This window comes from Panthera pardus, unplaced genomic scaffold (genome assembly GCF_024362965.1).
Source record: "Panthera pardus isolate Hobbes unplaced genomic scaffold, ASM2436296v1 HiC_scaffold_6, whole genome shotgun sequence".
Classification (NCBI taxonomy): Eukaryota; Metazoa; Chordata; class Mammalia; order Carnivora; family Felidae; genus Panthera; species Panthera pardus.
In genome coordinates this window covers 57,522,073-57,538,074 of record NW_026526991.1, presented here as the reverse complement: position 1 = coordinate 57,538,074, position 16,002 = coordinate 57,522,073, and positions in this window count along the sequence as shown.

Genomic DNA, 16,002 nt, shown 5'->3' with positions numbered 1-16,002 from the left:
CGGGCGAGAAGTAATGGGGTCTGAAACAGGGCGGTGGGGTTGGGGCAGAGGGGACAGACACCAGAGAAACTCAGACGCAGGGCCTAGTGATTGGATAGTGGAGTGGGGTCACGGGTAAGAGGAGATAGGGTGACTTTGGAGTTCTGATTTGGAGGATGAAGAGGAGAGAGACTGAGGGGGAAGTGGAGTGAGCTAGAGTTGTTTTCTCTACACACGCATGAGCATCCTGAGAAGGGGCGAGGATGGGTATTGTGCACGTGGTGTGGCTGGGCCCCAGCCTGCTCACCCAGAGGACGGTCTTAGGGCAGGAAGGCAGTTGCAGGACAGGCAAGTGAGGGTTGTATTTCTAGGGGGAACTGGCCTGGGAGACATTGGTGGAGAAGTGGGGAGTGGGGAGGCCAGGGTCTGGAGAAGATGGGGTGGGGAATGAGAAGGGGAGCAGTTTGGTTCGGGAAACCTAGTCATTCCGGATTCAGAAGCCAGAGGAGGCCTCAGCGCCCTCCCCTAATCTGGGCACTGACTAGATGGGACCAGGTGGTCCACGGGGCCCCGAGAGAACACTCAGAGCTGAGGAGGTTAGCAGGTGCAGCGGCTCCCCTGTCTTTGGGCATTTCAGGGCCTGCTGGAATTCTGGAAGTGGCTGAAGTTCACCTGAAGACTGCTCCCTCTGGTTGTGGAAGGGCCAGAGGCATCTGAAAACACCACTGTGGGGGTGCTTGGCTGGCTCAGTAAAGAGCAGCATGTGCCTCTTGGTCTTGGGGTTGTGAGTTCAAACCCCACAATGGGTATAGAGATTACTTAAATAAATACTTAATTAAAAAACGAAACAAAACCAAGCACCTATGTGGATAGTTCAAGTAGCTAGGAAAGGACTTGTGGCAGAGTTTTAGTAACCATCCCTGCAGAAACCTTGATTCTTAGCTGGGCACTGTCAAAAATTATGAATATCTGCAATTTTATCCTATTTAGAAGCTAACAAATTGGCCCATGTCATAGCTGCTGGCAGGTGTGTGCATGTGTGTGTGTGTGTATGTGTGTGTGTATATATATATATATATATATATATATATATATATATATATATGTATGTACATGTATATCTCCACATATATATGACCCAGGAGCTGAGGCTCCTGGGTCAGAGATGAGGACATGTTATTGTTCACAGCAATAGCAGTAGAACAGGGTCAGCCTCAATTCCCACAGGGCCTCACAAAGAGGGCCAGGTGATGCCTGGACACACGTGGGTTGCATTTCAGGAGAGGAAGGCAAACTTGGGGATATGAAATCTTTTAGAATGGGCAGCATGCCTGTCCTTTGCTCTGGAGGAAGGCACTATATACCTTCTATGGGTGTTCACTATCCTGGAAATGATAGTCAGGAACAAAGGACAGTCAGTGTTTCACTTCTAAGACATAAAGAAATGGAATATAACCGTGGAGAACAGTCTGCCGGCAAACACATGGCCATAGAAAGCAAATGATACATTTCCCAGCCTCTCTTGCACCTAGGTGTAACCATCTAAGTCATGGTCTATTAAGCGTGAGCTTTGGTGTGGCAGCTTCAGGGAAACTGCAAAAGATGGCTGGCATGTTCCCCGGGCTCCTTCTTCCCATCTTTTTTCCTGATGGCTGGAATGTGGACATGATGCTGGAGTGTGAGCAGCCATGTTGGGCCAGGAGTGGCGTGTAAGGACTAAGGATGGCAGCGAGATGAAAGAAGCCTGGGTCTCTGATGGTTTTGGAACCCACAAACTAGGTCTGTGCTGATTATCTTCAGATTTCTTTAGGCGAGAGAAGAATAAACTTCCATCTTGTTTTAATTTTTTTTTTTTTTTTTGGTTTATACAGCCAAATTTGATTCTAACTGGTAACAGGGCTAGCACAGAGGAGGATGGTTTAAGGGAGGGTTAAACCTGTCAGCAGAGAGAAGGGTCAGGGGCACTTTTCCCCCTTCCCCTCGCCTCAGCCTCGGCAGTGACAGGGGGAGGGAATGGGGAGTCACCTCTGGCTTGTTCACCACCCACTGGCGATGCCCCATTCACAAGGGGGCCCAAGCTGGCCACGCGACCCAGCAGCGTCCATTTGAAGGCAGCAAGCAACAAGCTGGCTCCATTCACAAACCCTGTCCTCCTTTGAAAACCAATCACCGTGCAAAGCGTGACTGGGTGGTGGCCAGCACTGGCCCATCTGTCACGCCCTTTCAGAGAGCCAGGCGAAGGCAGCCGGCCTGGGCGAGCCAGCCCCTTCCCTTTGTACCCCAGGGACACGCACTGTAAGGAGATCACAGCGCCTACTGAATTATTCAGCGCTGCCCTGAGTGTCAGTTTTATTATAAACATGCAGATTGCTCCGGGCTCCAAACTTCCAACCCTCCAGCACCGGCTCCCTCCAGGATTTTTCACTGGCTGCTTTGTGCCTGTGATTCTAGACTCCCCAGGTCTTGCCGGCCTAATTTGCCTTTGACTGGTTCCTACCTGACGCCAGGCAAAGAAGGCCTCCGTGCCCTTTAGCCTCGGCTTCTTCAGGCCCCATTCTTTGCTCCTGGACTGTCCTCACCGCCACCTCAGCCGTCCTGCCTCTTCCCCCGTCTCCTCCTGGCTTCACCGCCCAAGCTGGTGACATCAGACTCTCCTGAGTGCCTGCCTGTTGGGGACATGCTAATAACAGGATCCCCCACTTCTGTGGGCCTCCCTCTAGTCCCGGTCCTGGTGAGCTTTCCCGTCTCCCCTCCCATCCCCATGTTCTGGCCCCACCTCAGCACTCTCCCCTTCCCCACAGGCCCCAGGTTCTCTCTGGAGCTGGTCTGGAGAATACACCGCCCCCCCCCCCCCCCCCCCCGCCCCCCAGCTGGTAATGAGGCAGAGATGGTAATGCACATTTAAGAGTAATGAAATGCAGTGATATTTCAGGCCTGACAGACCTATTTCTGGCAGCCTTAGAATTAAAGTGTGAGGCTTTGTACTGCAGCTGCTACTAGGAGCCTTCAGAGTTTTTCTAAAGATGTGAATAAAGCTTCCAGGGTTTCGGCTCAGATCACTGGGGCTATTTATCCTGCTGCTGCTTTCATTGTACCTTTTTATTTGAAATTTTAGAGCTTTTAGATGAAGGAAACACAGCAGCAAGTGCAAAGCATACAAAATATCCTGGTAGGGGGGAAATGTCCTGGTTTTTCTCTGCGATTGTCCACGCGGCTCTGAGGAAGAAGGGCTTCCTAATGTGGAGAGCGTTGCTTCTGTCTCCCCTTTGAGTGGTGTCCTCCTGGATTCTTGCCCCGTGGCAGCAGGGAGTGCGGCCTCTTGAGAAAGCTCTAGGAGGGAGTCCATGCCACCAAGATTGATGGGGCTGGGCGTGGGCTGGCCCTCCCCCACCATCTCCCTGCTCTGAGCTGAGTATATGCAGTATATGCAGTCTTCGGTTGGGGAATGTGGTAGAAAGAAGTAGATCCACTCTGGGCCGACAGCAAGAGCTCATTTCCCAGACTTCAGCCAGAGAAGCCAGCCTGCTAACTCCCATTTCTGTACCCAATTCCATCCCCCCATGGCCACCAGGAAGATTGGAACCATCCACTAGGAGAGGCCACGGAGGGCAGTGGTGCAAGGCATGGGCTTTGCCATCACACGAACCTGGGGGTTCATCCCGGCTCTGTGCACCAGCTGTAGTCCCCAGGGCAAACTGCTTACCCTTTTGGGACTTTGGTTTCCCCACCTGTAAATTGGGGATAATGATGCATCATTTATTGTCCTTGTGATGTATGTAAGGTACCTGCCACATATGAAGTTGCAACGTCTATTATTTAAAAAAATTTTTTTTTTAATGTTTATTTGAGAGAGAGAGAGAGAGAGAGAGAGAGAGCGCATGAGCAGGGGAGGGGCAGAGAGAGAGGGAGACACAGAATCGGAAGCAGGCTCCAGGCTCTGAGCTGTTAGCACAGAGCCCCATGTGGGGCTCAAACCCACGAACCATGAGATCATGACCTGAGCCGAAGTGGGGCTCTCAACCGACTGAGCCTCCCAGGTGCCCCACAATGTCTATTATTAATAGTGAAGTTGTCACTGGAGTCAGAATAGCAAGGCTTCCTTCTTGGCATTGCCCCTCATGGGTTAAGTCCCTTCTCCCCCGTGGAGCAGTGGAAAGGGAAGGTTCTTTGGGGTCAGACAGAGCCATGTTCCAGCCCCAGCTCCACCATTTTCTGGCTTTGTGAACATGGGTAGGCTGCTTAACCTCCTTGATCCTGGTTTCCTCATCTGACAACACAGTGATAATAAGCACTCACATCAAAGAGTTGTGGTGAGTATTAGATGAGATAATTTTTATAAAGAATCCACACAGGGGTGCCTGTGTGGTGTAGTTAAGCATATAACTCTTTAAAAAATTTTTTTTAATGTTTATTTATTTGAGGGGTGCCTGGGTGGCTCGGTCGGTTAAGCGTCCGACTTCGGCTCAGGTCATGATCTCATGGTCCGTGAGTTTGAGCCCCGCGTTGGGCTCTGTGCTGACAGCTCAGAGCCTGGAGCCTGTTTCAGATTCTGTGTCTCCCTCTCTCTCTGCCCCTCCTCTGTTCATGCTCTGTCTCTCTCTGTCTCAAAAATAAATAAATGTTAAAAAAAATTAATGTTTATTTATTTGAGAGAGAGAGAGTGTGAGTAGGGAAGAGGCAGATAGAGAAGGAGACACAGAATCCGAAGCAGGCTCCAGGCTCTGAGCGGTCAGCACAGAGCCCAACGTGGGGCTCAAACTCATGAACCACGAGAGCATGACCTGAACTGAAGTTGGATGCTTAGCTGACTGAGCCACCCAGGTGCCCCAAGCATCCAACTCTTGATCTCAGCTCCAGTCTTGATCTCAGGGTTGTGGGTTCAAGCCCCATGCTGGGCACCACGCTGGATGTGGAGCCTACTTTAAAAAAAAAAATTCACACAGTGCCTGGCATATAGTAGATGGTGTATAAATAATGGCCACCTTCCCCCTCCCTTGTCCTCTCTCTGTTTCTGTTCAAAGAAGGGAAGTTTCAGATCCAGGCAGTTCACAGGAAATGCAGGAGGAAGACAAACATGTCAGATGATAGCAGGGGGATACCAATGGTAAAATCTAGAATTTGGGAAATTCCAGAGGAGAGATGATCCAGAATCTTCAACTAGTATGTGACAAGACAGAGAAAGAGGGAGAACCACATGGAATGTGTGGACCCTGTTTGGATCCTGATTCAAACAAACCAACTGGGAAAAAATAAGAGACCATTAAGGAAATTATGTGAATGGCTGGATATTTGATAATGTTACGGAATTGCTGTTAATTTTTTAGGTGTGATAATGATATTGTGGTTATGGTTAAAAAAGTATTGTTTACCTTTTTTTTATTGAAAACATTTTAATGCTTATTTATTTTTGACAGAGAGAGAGAGAGCATGAGTAGGGGAGGGGCAGAGAGAAAGAGAGAGAGAGAGAGAGAGAGAGAGAGAGAGAGAGAGACATAGAATCTGAAGTAGGCTCCAGGCTCTGAACTGTCTACACAGAGCCCGATGTGGGGCTCGAACTCACGAGCCTCATGAGCTGTGAATGACCTGAGCTGAAGTCAAACACTCGACTGACTGAACCCCAAGAGTATTTATCTTTTAGAACACATACAGAAGAAATTACAGATTTCTGGCGATTGGGATTTGCTTTAATCCCATATAGTGGAGGGAAGCAGGGTCTGGGGCATTGATGAAGCGACATTGGCCACGTGCAGAGAACGATTAGAGCTGGGTGACGGTAGATGGGGGTTTGTTAAACTATTTCCTGTACTCTTGTATGTGTTTGAATATTTTCATTAAAAAAAAAAAGGCAGTGATCCTTTCTAGATGGGAAGTATCTTCTCCCATCTGTTTCTTCCTCGGCATCCTCCCAGCCCCGCCCTCGGCTCTTGCCGCGTTATCCTTGCCTGGACTGTCTGTTATGACAGCCTCCTATCGCCTCCCAGACTTTGGTCTCTCTCCCTTCCCGTCTCCTTCCCATTCTGCCACCAAGTTATCTTCCTAAAACACAAATCACATCAGGTTACCTACTTGCTTAACAACCTTTTGGTAGCTCCCTATTGCCAATCGTCTATTAAAGTGTAAAATCCTTATTATTATGATATTCAAAGCCTCTCACAGTGTAAACTCGGCCTTCCTGCCTCGTTCCAGTTCTGGCCCAGTCCTCGCGCCCTCACGAAACCTGGCTTTGGTCACACTGGTCAGGCCTCTGTGACTTCTCTTATATGGCTCTCTATTTGGCAGGGCTTCTCCCTTGCCCCTAACTTCATTTATTGAAGACTAAAATATTTTTCAAAGCTCAGTTCAAATGTCATTTGTCTTCATGCTTTCTGGAAGTTTTTACACTGTTCACCAGATATCTCTGCCTCTCTGCCTTCTGGCATATCTTCTGGTAGAATCTCACTTCCTGGCTTTCTGAGGTTGGATGGGGCCATGTGACCAGTTTTAGCCAATGAGTTATAAGTGGAAGTCATACATTTCATTCCTGGGCCAAGAATTCAATTGCTAATTCAAAACCCTCTGGAGCTTTCTTTCCCTCTGGCTCAGCAATATCCAGATATCAGCTGCTCCATCAGGCTGGGTTCTGGCTTGAGCATGATGCCATGGATTAGAACTTCCTGTCCACCTTGAGGGCTACGTAGTGTGGAATAAATAAATCTGAGGGGTTATTTGTTTCTCCAGCATAACCCAGTCTGCCCTGACTAATAATTCTTCCCTCTCTGATTTAGAATCAACTGTGCTATTCTCTGTACTTTGGCATTATCGTCCTGTGTATGTAACATGTTTGGATGATACAGCCCTTCGGGTAAGGAGTTCTGTTTTATGGTCTTTGCATTCTGGTCCCCAGCACTTGGCATGGAGTCCTGCAGAGCAGAGGCATGAACTGAATGCCCAACCGTCCATGGTTGTGGTTGGTATAGGTGGAGTACGCACAGAGATTAAGATGCCCCTTTCTTGTGAAGGGGCCCCCATATACTCACCATGGTTTGGAGGTGAAGCCAGAATCTGGCTTGATGTTCTCAATGGATGGAATGCCCAGCCCCAGGCAATGGATCAATACTGGTCTAAGGCAGTCATAATAATCCCCTTCCCTTGTGGTTATGATTAGTGTACACACGGGGATACGGGCTGGTTCCAGATGATGAGTTATAGGGGGAAATCTCGTTCCATCCCTGAACAACAGAGAGATGAGAGGTGCAACTAGTCTGTCCTAATTTGGATCTCCCTGAAAGCAGAGACCGAGAGAGGACTCGAATGCTAGTAGTTTACGTGGGAGGGGACCCCAGGGAGCAGGGGAGAGAAAGTAGAGACGATGAAATGGGAAAGGAAGACAAACCAATAAAGGGTGTACTTCTGAGCTTGTTCCACGGGGGCTCAATCCTGCTGGGGACCCACTGAGGGACGTCAGAATTGTCCCTCCAAATGGCAGGAGGGAAGGGCAGTTATCTAATGACTTTCATTGGTTGCCGATTGCCCCTAATTATACTGGAACTGGATGTTCACCGGTGACTTCTCGGTGACCAGAAGCCAATGGGCACATCCAATTCCTTCTTTGCTGTGTCGTCCTCTACTTTCTGCTCCTGAACTTTCTCTTCTGTCCTGGTTTCTAGGATAGGTCTCCGTCTAATGCTTCTCTGCAGCCTCTCCGGCCATGTCTTTTTTATTTCCTTCCCAGGCTTCTTTTCCTTTTTCCACTCTGTAGATGAGATCTCCTGAATTCTATTCTGGTCTTCCCCACTTCTTCTACCCACTCTCACTGGGCAAATTGATTCATGAAATGGTTTCAACTGTTACTGCTGTGATGCCAGCTCCCAAATCCACCCCCACCCCCACCCCCCGGCTTTCTCTCCTGGTTCTGCAGGCTTGTATCTATTCATCTATCCAACAAATATTTTTTGAATGGTTTGAATATGCCAGAAGTTGGGATAAAGCAGTAAACAAACTCACCTAGGAGTGCTAGACAATGTGGAGCTAGTGAACAAAATTCAAATAAATAAGTCAGATGATTTTGGACAGGGATAAGTGTTATGCAGACAATAAAACACGTCGATGTGACAGAGCTTGAATATGTGTGTGTGTGTGTGTGTGTGTGTGTGTGTGTACTATATTACAGTGACTGCTTAAGGGAATGGCATCTGAGCTGAGATCATGTACAGGCATACCTTGGAGATATTGCTGTCTTGGTTCAACACCACCTTAATAAAAGGAATATTGCAATAAAGGGAATATCACAATAAAGTGAGTCGAACGAATTTTTTGGTTTCCCAATACATATGAGAGTTGTGTTTACACTACACTGTAGTCAATTAAGTGTGCAATAACATGTCTAAAAAAGACCCATGTGCTTACCTTAATTAAAAAATACCTTATGGCTAAAAAATGCTAACTATCAGCTGAGCTTTTGGCAAGTCATAACCTTTTTGCTGGTGAGGGGCCTTGCTTTGATGTTGGTGGCTGCTGACTGATCAGGGTGGTGGGTACTGAAGGTTAGGATGACTGTGGAAATTTCTTAAAATGAGACAATAATAAGATTTGTGGCATCACCTGACTCTTCCTTTTGTGAATGATTTCTCTGTAGCATGCGATGCTGCTTGACAGCATTTCACCCCCGGGAGACCTTCTTGTAAAACTTGAGTCAGTCCTCTCAAACCCTGCTGCTGCTTGATCAGCCAAGTTTATGTAAGATTCTAGGTCTCTTCTTGTCTTGTTGGCAGTCTTCACAGTGTCTTCACCAGGAGTAGAGTCCATGTCAAGAAACTCTTTGCTCATCCATAGGAAACAACTCCTCAGCTGGGAAAGCTTTACCATGAGATTGCAGCCATTCGGTCCCATCTTCAGACTCCACTTCTCATTCCAGCTCTTGATATTTCCACCACATCTGCAGTGACTTCCTCCACTGAGGGCTGGAGCCCCTCAAAGTCATCCTTGAGCGTTGGCGTCTCCCAAACTCCTGTGAATGTTGATATTTTGACCTCCTCCCATGAATCACAAATGTTCTTAATGGCATCTAGAATGCTTCATCCTTTCCAGAAGATTTTCAATTTGCTTGGTCCAGATCCATCAGATGAATCACTATCTATGGCAGCTGTAGCCTTTCAAGATGTATTTCTTAAGTAATAAGACTTGAAAATCAAAAATCACTCCTTGGTCCATGGGCTGCTGAATGGATATTGTGTTAGCAGGCATGAAAACAACATTAATCTCATTGGACATCTCCATCAGAGCTCTTGGGTGACCAGACCCATTGTCAACAAATTGTAATATTTTGAAAGGAATCTTTTTTTTCTGAGAAGTAGGTCTCAGCAGTGGGCTTAAAGTACTCAATAAAGCATGTTGTAAAACAGATGTGCTGGCACCCGGGTGCTGTTGTTCCATTCACAGAGCACGGGCAGAGTAGACTCAGCACAATTCTTTAGGGCCCTAGGATTTTCAGAATGGTCAGTGAGCACTGGCTTCACCTACAAGTCACTAATTGCATTAGCCCTAAGGAGATAGTCTGTCCTTTGAAACTTTGGCACTGACTTCTCCTCTCTAGCTATGAGAGTGCTAGAAAACATCTTCTCATAAAGGCTGTTTCATCTACATTGAAAATCTGATGTTTAGTGTAGCCACCTTCATTAACGATCTTAGTTACATCTTCTGGATAACTGGCCAAGGTTTCTACGTCGTCACTTCCTGGTTCACCTTGTACTTTTATGTTATGGAGGTGGCTCCTTTCCTTAAACCCTATGAGCCAACCTCTGCTGGCTTCAGACTTTTCTTCTGGAGCTTCCTCACCTCTCTCAGCCTTCACGGAACTGAAGAGACTTAGGCCCTTGCTCTGGATTAGGCTTTGGCTTAAGGGAACGTGGGGGTTGGTTTGATCTTCTATCCAAGTTGCTAAACTTTCTCCACATCAGCAAGCGGGCTGTTTCGCACTTTTATCGTTCACATATTCACTGGAGTGGCACTTAATTTCCTTCAGGGACTTTTCCTTTTGCATTCACACCTTGGCTAACTGTTTGGTGCAAGAGGCCTAGCTTTCAGCCTGTCTTGGCTTTTGACATGCCTTCCTTGCTAACTTTGATCATTTCTAGCTTTTGATGTAAAGTGAGAGACATGGAACTCTTCCTTTCACTTGACCGCTTAGAGGCCACTGTAGGGCTATTCATTGGTCTAATTTCAATATCATTGCGCCACAGGGAGTAGAGAGGCCCGAGAAGAGGGAGAGAGAGAGAGAGAGAGACAGGAGAACGGCCGGTCAGTGGAGCAGTCAGAACACATACACAACATTTACTGATTAGGTTTGCCATCTTCTATGGGTGCGGTTTGTGGCACCTCGAAACAGTTACGGTAGTAACATCAAAGGTCACCGATCACGGACTACCATGGCAAACATAATAATATTGGAGAAGTATGAAATATTGCGAGAATCCCCAAAATGTGACATAGAGACACGAAATGGAAAAATGGCACCAACAGACTTGCTCGATGCAGGGCTGCCACAAACCTTGAATTTGTAAAAAAAAAAAAACCAGTATCCTCAAAGTGCCGTGAAGCAAAGTGCAATAAAATGAGGTATGCCTGTCATGGCATCTGTCATCTGTAGTTGTGCAAGTGCAAAGGTCATAAACTTATTAGTGTGCTTGAGGATGAGAAGGAAGGCCAGCATGGCTGGAGCCATGTCAGCACAAGGTCGCATGGTGTGAGATAAGATCAGAAAAATGGCAGGGGCCAGGGCAAGTACAGCAAGGTGAGCTTTGATTTATGATAAAATCCCCAGGTGATGCTTATGTATACTTTTGCACACACTTGAGAACAACTGGGGAAGATGGAGAAGAGATCTTTCCACTGAAGAGAAACTACATAAAAAGTCATCCTTGGGGCACCTGGGTGGCTTGGTCTGTTAAGTGTGCGACTCTTGATTTCAGCTCAGGTCATGGTCTCACGGTTCGTGAGTTTGAGCCCTGCATTGGGCTCTGTGCTGACAGTGCAGAGCCTGCTTGGGATTCTCTCCCTCCCTCCCTGTCTCTGCCCCTTCCCCACTCTCTCTCTTTCTCAAAATAAATAAATAAATAAATAAACTTACGAAGAAAGGTATTCTTTAAAAGTGGTTCTGGAAAGTGTTGAACACCCAAAAGTTTAACATACTGCCACAACCACTTATGTGCCCATCACCCACCTCAACACCATCAAGTTAATTTTACAAAGGAAACTGAAAATAGTAGCCAGGAATGTAGGAGGAAAACCAGGGAAGTACTGTGCCTGGGAAGCATGTCAGAGAGAGAGAGAGAGAGAGAGAGAGAGAGAGAGAAATCAGTGGGGAATAAAGGCAGAAAGGTCCCATATGCTTAGCAGAGGTCGTATCCCTGTGGTCCCATGGGTGCCTCACAATGAACATGGCGGTCAACATGCCGGCAGCTTCCCTTCAACCTGCTTCTCCTCTTGTTTGCTCTGTCAGAACATCTTCAGTGGCTGCTGTGTGGGATGAGGGCAGGAGCTAAGGTTTGGATGTGGGTTCGGGGAGTTTATCGGGTGTGATGGGGGAGCAAGGAGAGGGAGGCAGGAAGAAGCAAAAGCCATGAAGAGTGTATTACTGAGCGGGTCACCACTGGGGGCAACTGGGGCTCAAGCTGGCTAATCACAGTCCTGAGGAACTGGGTGGAATGTATCTCAAATTGTCGCTCAGAAGAACAGGAGGCTAGGACGTCTATTCAATGAACTTTCACCCCCATTTCTGAAAGGTTGTGCTGGGAGCATTAACCTCCTGCACTTTGGGGCCACCCTGCATGCTGGCTGAGGGAGCTCACCGGGCTTCATGGGACAGAAAGCCAGACATGCGGTGGCCACCGAGGAGGGCTGCTATCGGTGCAGGGGGGGCTGTCTGCTGCAGCTGCGGCCCAATCCGAGATGGGCCGCGGACACATAGTGTGGGGCCCCCAGAGTTGTCTGCTGCAGCTCCTGCCACCTCCATGATAGGATCTGAACTCCTTACTGTGGCTCTGGCCTCTCTCTCTTACCCAGTCCTGGAACCTGGGAGTCATTCTAAATGCTTCCCTTATCACCCTCTCCGTTTGCCTCTGCCGTCACCCCCTTAGAACAGATGGTTATTTCTTTGAAACAATTTTTTTTAACGTTTATTCATTTTTGAGAGCAGAGAGAGACAGAGCATGAACAGGGGAGGGGCAGAGAGAGAGGGAGACACAGAATCCGAAGCAGGCTCCAGGCTCTGAGCTGTCAGCACAGAGCCCAATGAGGGGCTCGAACTCATGAACTGCGAGATCATGACCTGAGCTGAAGTCGGATGCTCAACCGACTGAGCCACCCAGGTGCCTCCAGATGGTCATTTCTTGAGGGCCGTGGTGGTGACCTACTTACTTTTTATTAAGTACCAATGATACCAGATAAGTGATGTACTATGAAAAAGTTCAAGGTGCTGTCAGCACGAAGGAGTGCACAGGAGGGTACCTAACTCGGTACCGGAAGCTCAGGGCAAGCTTTCAGGAAGACGCGATAACTAAGCTGGAATCTGAGGAGTGAGGGGAATTAGCCAAGCTTAGAGGGTTCAGACAAAGGGAAAAGCAAGTGTGAACACTAAAGGAGAGCAGAGCAAATGTAAGACACTGGAGGGAGGTCGGCATTCAGAGCGTGGAGGAGCAAGAGAACAGACAGGGATCGGAGGTAAACAGCGGCCAAATCATGCAGAATCTGGCAAGCCTTATTAACAAGTGTTGACTTTATTCAATGGAAATGGGAAGCCTGAAGGATTTAGCGCAGGAGGGTGTTGGGATTGAATCAGAGTTTTAGTGAGATCACTTTGGTGTAAGTCTAGAAACAAATAAGTGGTTCATGCAAGATTTGAGGAACAGAGAGCAGTTGTGAGAAGGTGACAGTTGACAGGGCAAGAGGGGATGACGTGCTGGACCAGGGCAGGGGCAGTGGGGATGGAGAGAAATGGATGCATTGGGGAGATATTTAGAGGAAGACTCGGAAGGACATGGGGGTGGGAAACGAGGGCCCGGGAGAAGTCTGACGAGGCCCAGGTTTCTGGCTTGGCAAATGGGCAGTGCATCGGTTAGCATGGGGTACGTTATGTTGTAGCAAAAAACAAGTCCCCAGTCTTGGTAGCTTAATGTCACAAAGTTTGACTTCTCATTCTTGCTGTGTATCCATCACAGATCGTTAAAGGAGTTTCTTGTTAGCAAGGAGCAGCGTGACAGAGCCCGGGTCTCAGTGCATGTTTCCACAGTCACTTGAGTCAGCAAAAGGGGATGTGGCAAATCCCTTAAAATTAGCATTCAGTGTTATTTAGCCCAGACAAATCACGTGGCCTCCCCTCATTTCAAGGAGGCTGGTAAATGCAGTCCTACCATGTGATCTGCAGTGGGGGGACTGGACATGTTAAGTGAACAACACTAGCGACTGCCATGGATGGAGAGTGATGGTGCCATTCACTGAGATGGGGAAATAGGTAGGACCAGCTCTGGGATCTTGCACCTCTCCAACATGTGGTGCACTCTGTGGCCAGAATTCTTGTCCTCAAACAAAAGTTTCATGTCGTTCTTCTGTTCAAATCTCTTAAAAAAAAAAAAAAAAAGGTGGGGGGAGGGGGGAGGTGCGCCTGGGTGGCTCAGTTGGTTAAGCATCTGACTTCGGCTCAGGTCATGATCTCCGGTCATGAAACAGGTCATGATCTCACGGGTCGTGAGTTTGAGCCCCGCATCAGGCTGTCCGCTGTCAGTACAGAGCCCACTTCCGATCCTCTGTTCCCTTTTTCTCTGCCCCTTCCCCCCACTCAAAATAAATAAACATAAAAAAAAAAATCTCTTTAGGGGGGCCTGAGTGGCTCAGTCTGTTAAGGTCTGATCAGCTTCGGCTCAGGTCTGATCTCACCATCCGTGAGTTCAGGCCCCGTGTCGGGTTCTGTGCTGACAGCTCGGAGACTGGAGCCTGCTTCAGATTCTGTGTCTCCCTCTCTCTCTGCCCCTCTTCTGCTCTCTCTCTCTCTCTCTCAAAAATAAATAAACATTAAAAATGTGTTTTAAAAAAAGTATAAAACATTAAAAAAAAAATCTCTTTAGAAGCTCCCTGTGACCTACCTGGTAACTTTGTAAACCCATAGTGTGGTCACGGGGCTTAGCACTTGCCTACCTGTCCTCTTGCCTAGCTCCGTCCACTGGTATTTCTTTCTATCCGAGACACTCCCTCCCCCTTTATTCTCCAGCAGGACGTGGTGTGCCCTGAATGTGCCTGACTTTCTCAGCCTCCATATCCTCGTGCATGCTTTTTTCTCTGTGTCACATGCCCTCCTTCATCCTTTGCCTCCCTATCTATCTGGAAAGCTTCTATTCCTCCTTTAAGAAACCTTTCTACATGTATCCAGGCAGACTTAGGTGCACGTTCTTTTTATTCTTCTGGCTAATGTTACCCCATTTCTGTTACAATCCTTCATTTTGATCAGAACACTTAAGTGTCTGTTTCCCTCGACATGTGGCTTCTAAACTCCCTGTTTGTTGTCTACTCAGTAGCCGTTCTCTATGCCCACTTTAGAGGATTTCACTTATTCCCAACCAAGGGATTCAGGTAGGAGGGACTCTTATCCCCAACTATCCCTTTGCTACTCAGCATAGTGGCCAGAGTAACTAGCTCAGGGATGGGCACTTGACCCATTTTAAATGAATGGGAGAATATGAGTCTTAGGACTTGTTAAGCAGTTACTAGTATAAGGATGTGACTCTGGAATTGCTGGCGCCACTTTACGACTGCAGGGGGAGAACCTGGAGCTGCCGGAAGGCCACGGGGTGAAACGTGGTGATGAAACCACCATGAAAGCCTGCATGGCAAAGGGGGGAAACTGAGTCCTTGGTGATATTGTGTGAAGTCTTGGATCAAGCCTTGCTCAAAGCCAGCTCTTCCTCAGGACTTTAGAGCTAGGTGAACCAAGAAATTCTCTTGACTGCTTATGCCCATTGAGTTGGACTTGTGTTTACTGCAACCTAAAGAGTCTTAACTAGGACAGAAATTAGTACCATGAGTGGGGAGGGGTTTCAAGAGGCAGGACCCCCAAGATGGAATTGATTCAACCAAAAGAGGTAAGATGAGGGCAGTAAGAACCCCTTTATCTTGGGTTGAGAAATTGGTAATCTGATATACCAGTCTGAGAATTGGTAACCTGATATAGCTAGTTATGATATCTTGGGATGCAGATCATGTGCCTACTGTGGTTGTAGCTGGGATTCTGTAAACTTGCAGGACTGGAAAATCCCAAAAACTTTGTCCCAAGTGATGTTACTATAAGCAGAAACAGGGAGGGGAGAATACATTGCATGAGATAAGACTGGGATACAATTAATTCTGTTCCCTAGCCCTTTCTTAAGCACCTACTGTTTTTTACTACCTCCAAGACAGAGGGAACTCTCAATCCCACCAGAGATGTATGTGGGATATAGCCTACAGGTAAGGACCAGACTTAAGGTGCCTAAGATACGGTTTAAGATACGGTTGTTCTAAGATAAGGTTCAAGATTAAGTGTAAGGTTGAGTGTCAGGAAGAGCACCAAGGCCTGTTGCTTAGAGAAGAAATACCCATACCAGACTCCAGACCCGGGATAGTCTCAGCAAGACCTCTGGTTTTATATATTAGCTCATAGAATACACCAGAAGCAAATAGACTAGAAGCCTACCAAGGGAATTACAGTGCCAAAGAAACTCTAAGCCCAGATGACAGTGGCTAGAGACTTTTCAACTCTTAGGTCCTTAAACACAGTGAATCAACCTTCATAGAAATAAAACATTAAAGCAATAATTCTCACACTTTTTATGGACATAAGAATTTTATTAAAAGTATCAATTTTAGGGGCGCCTGGGTGTCTCGGTCAGTTGAGCATCCGACTTTTGTTTTCGGCTCAGGTCATGATCCCAGGGTCATGGGATTGAGTCCCGTGTCGGTCTCTATGCTGAGCATGGAGCCTGCTTGGGACTCTCTCTCTCACCCTCTGCCCTTCTTCCC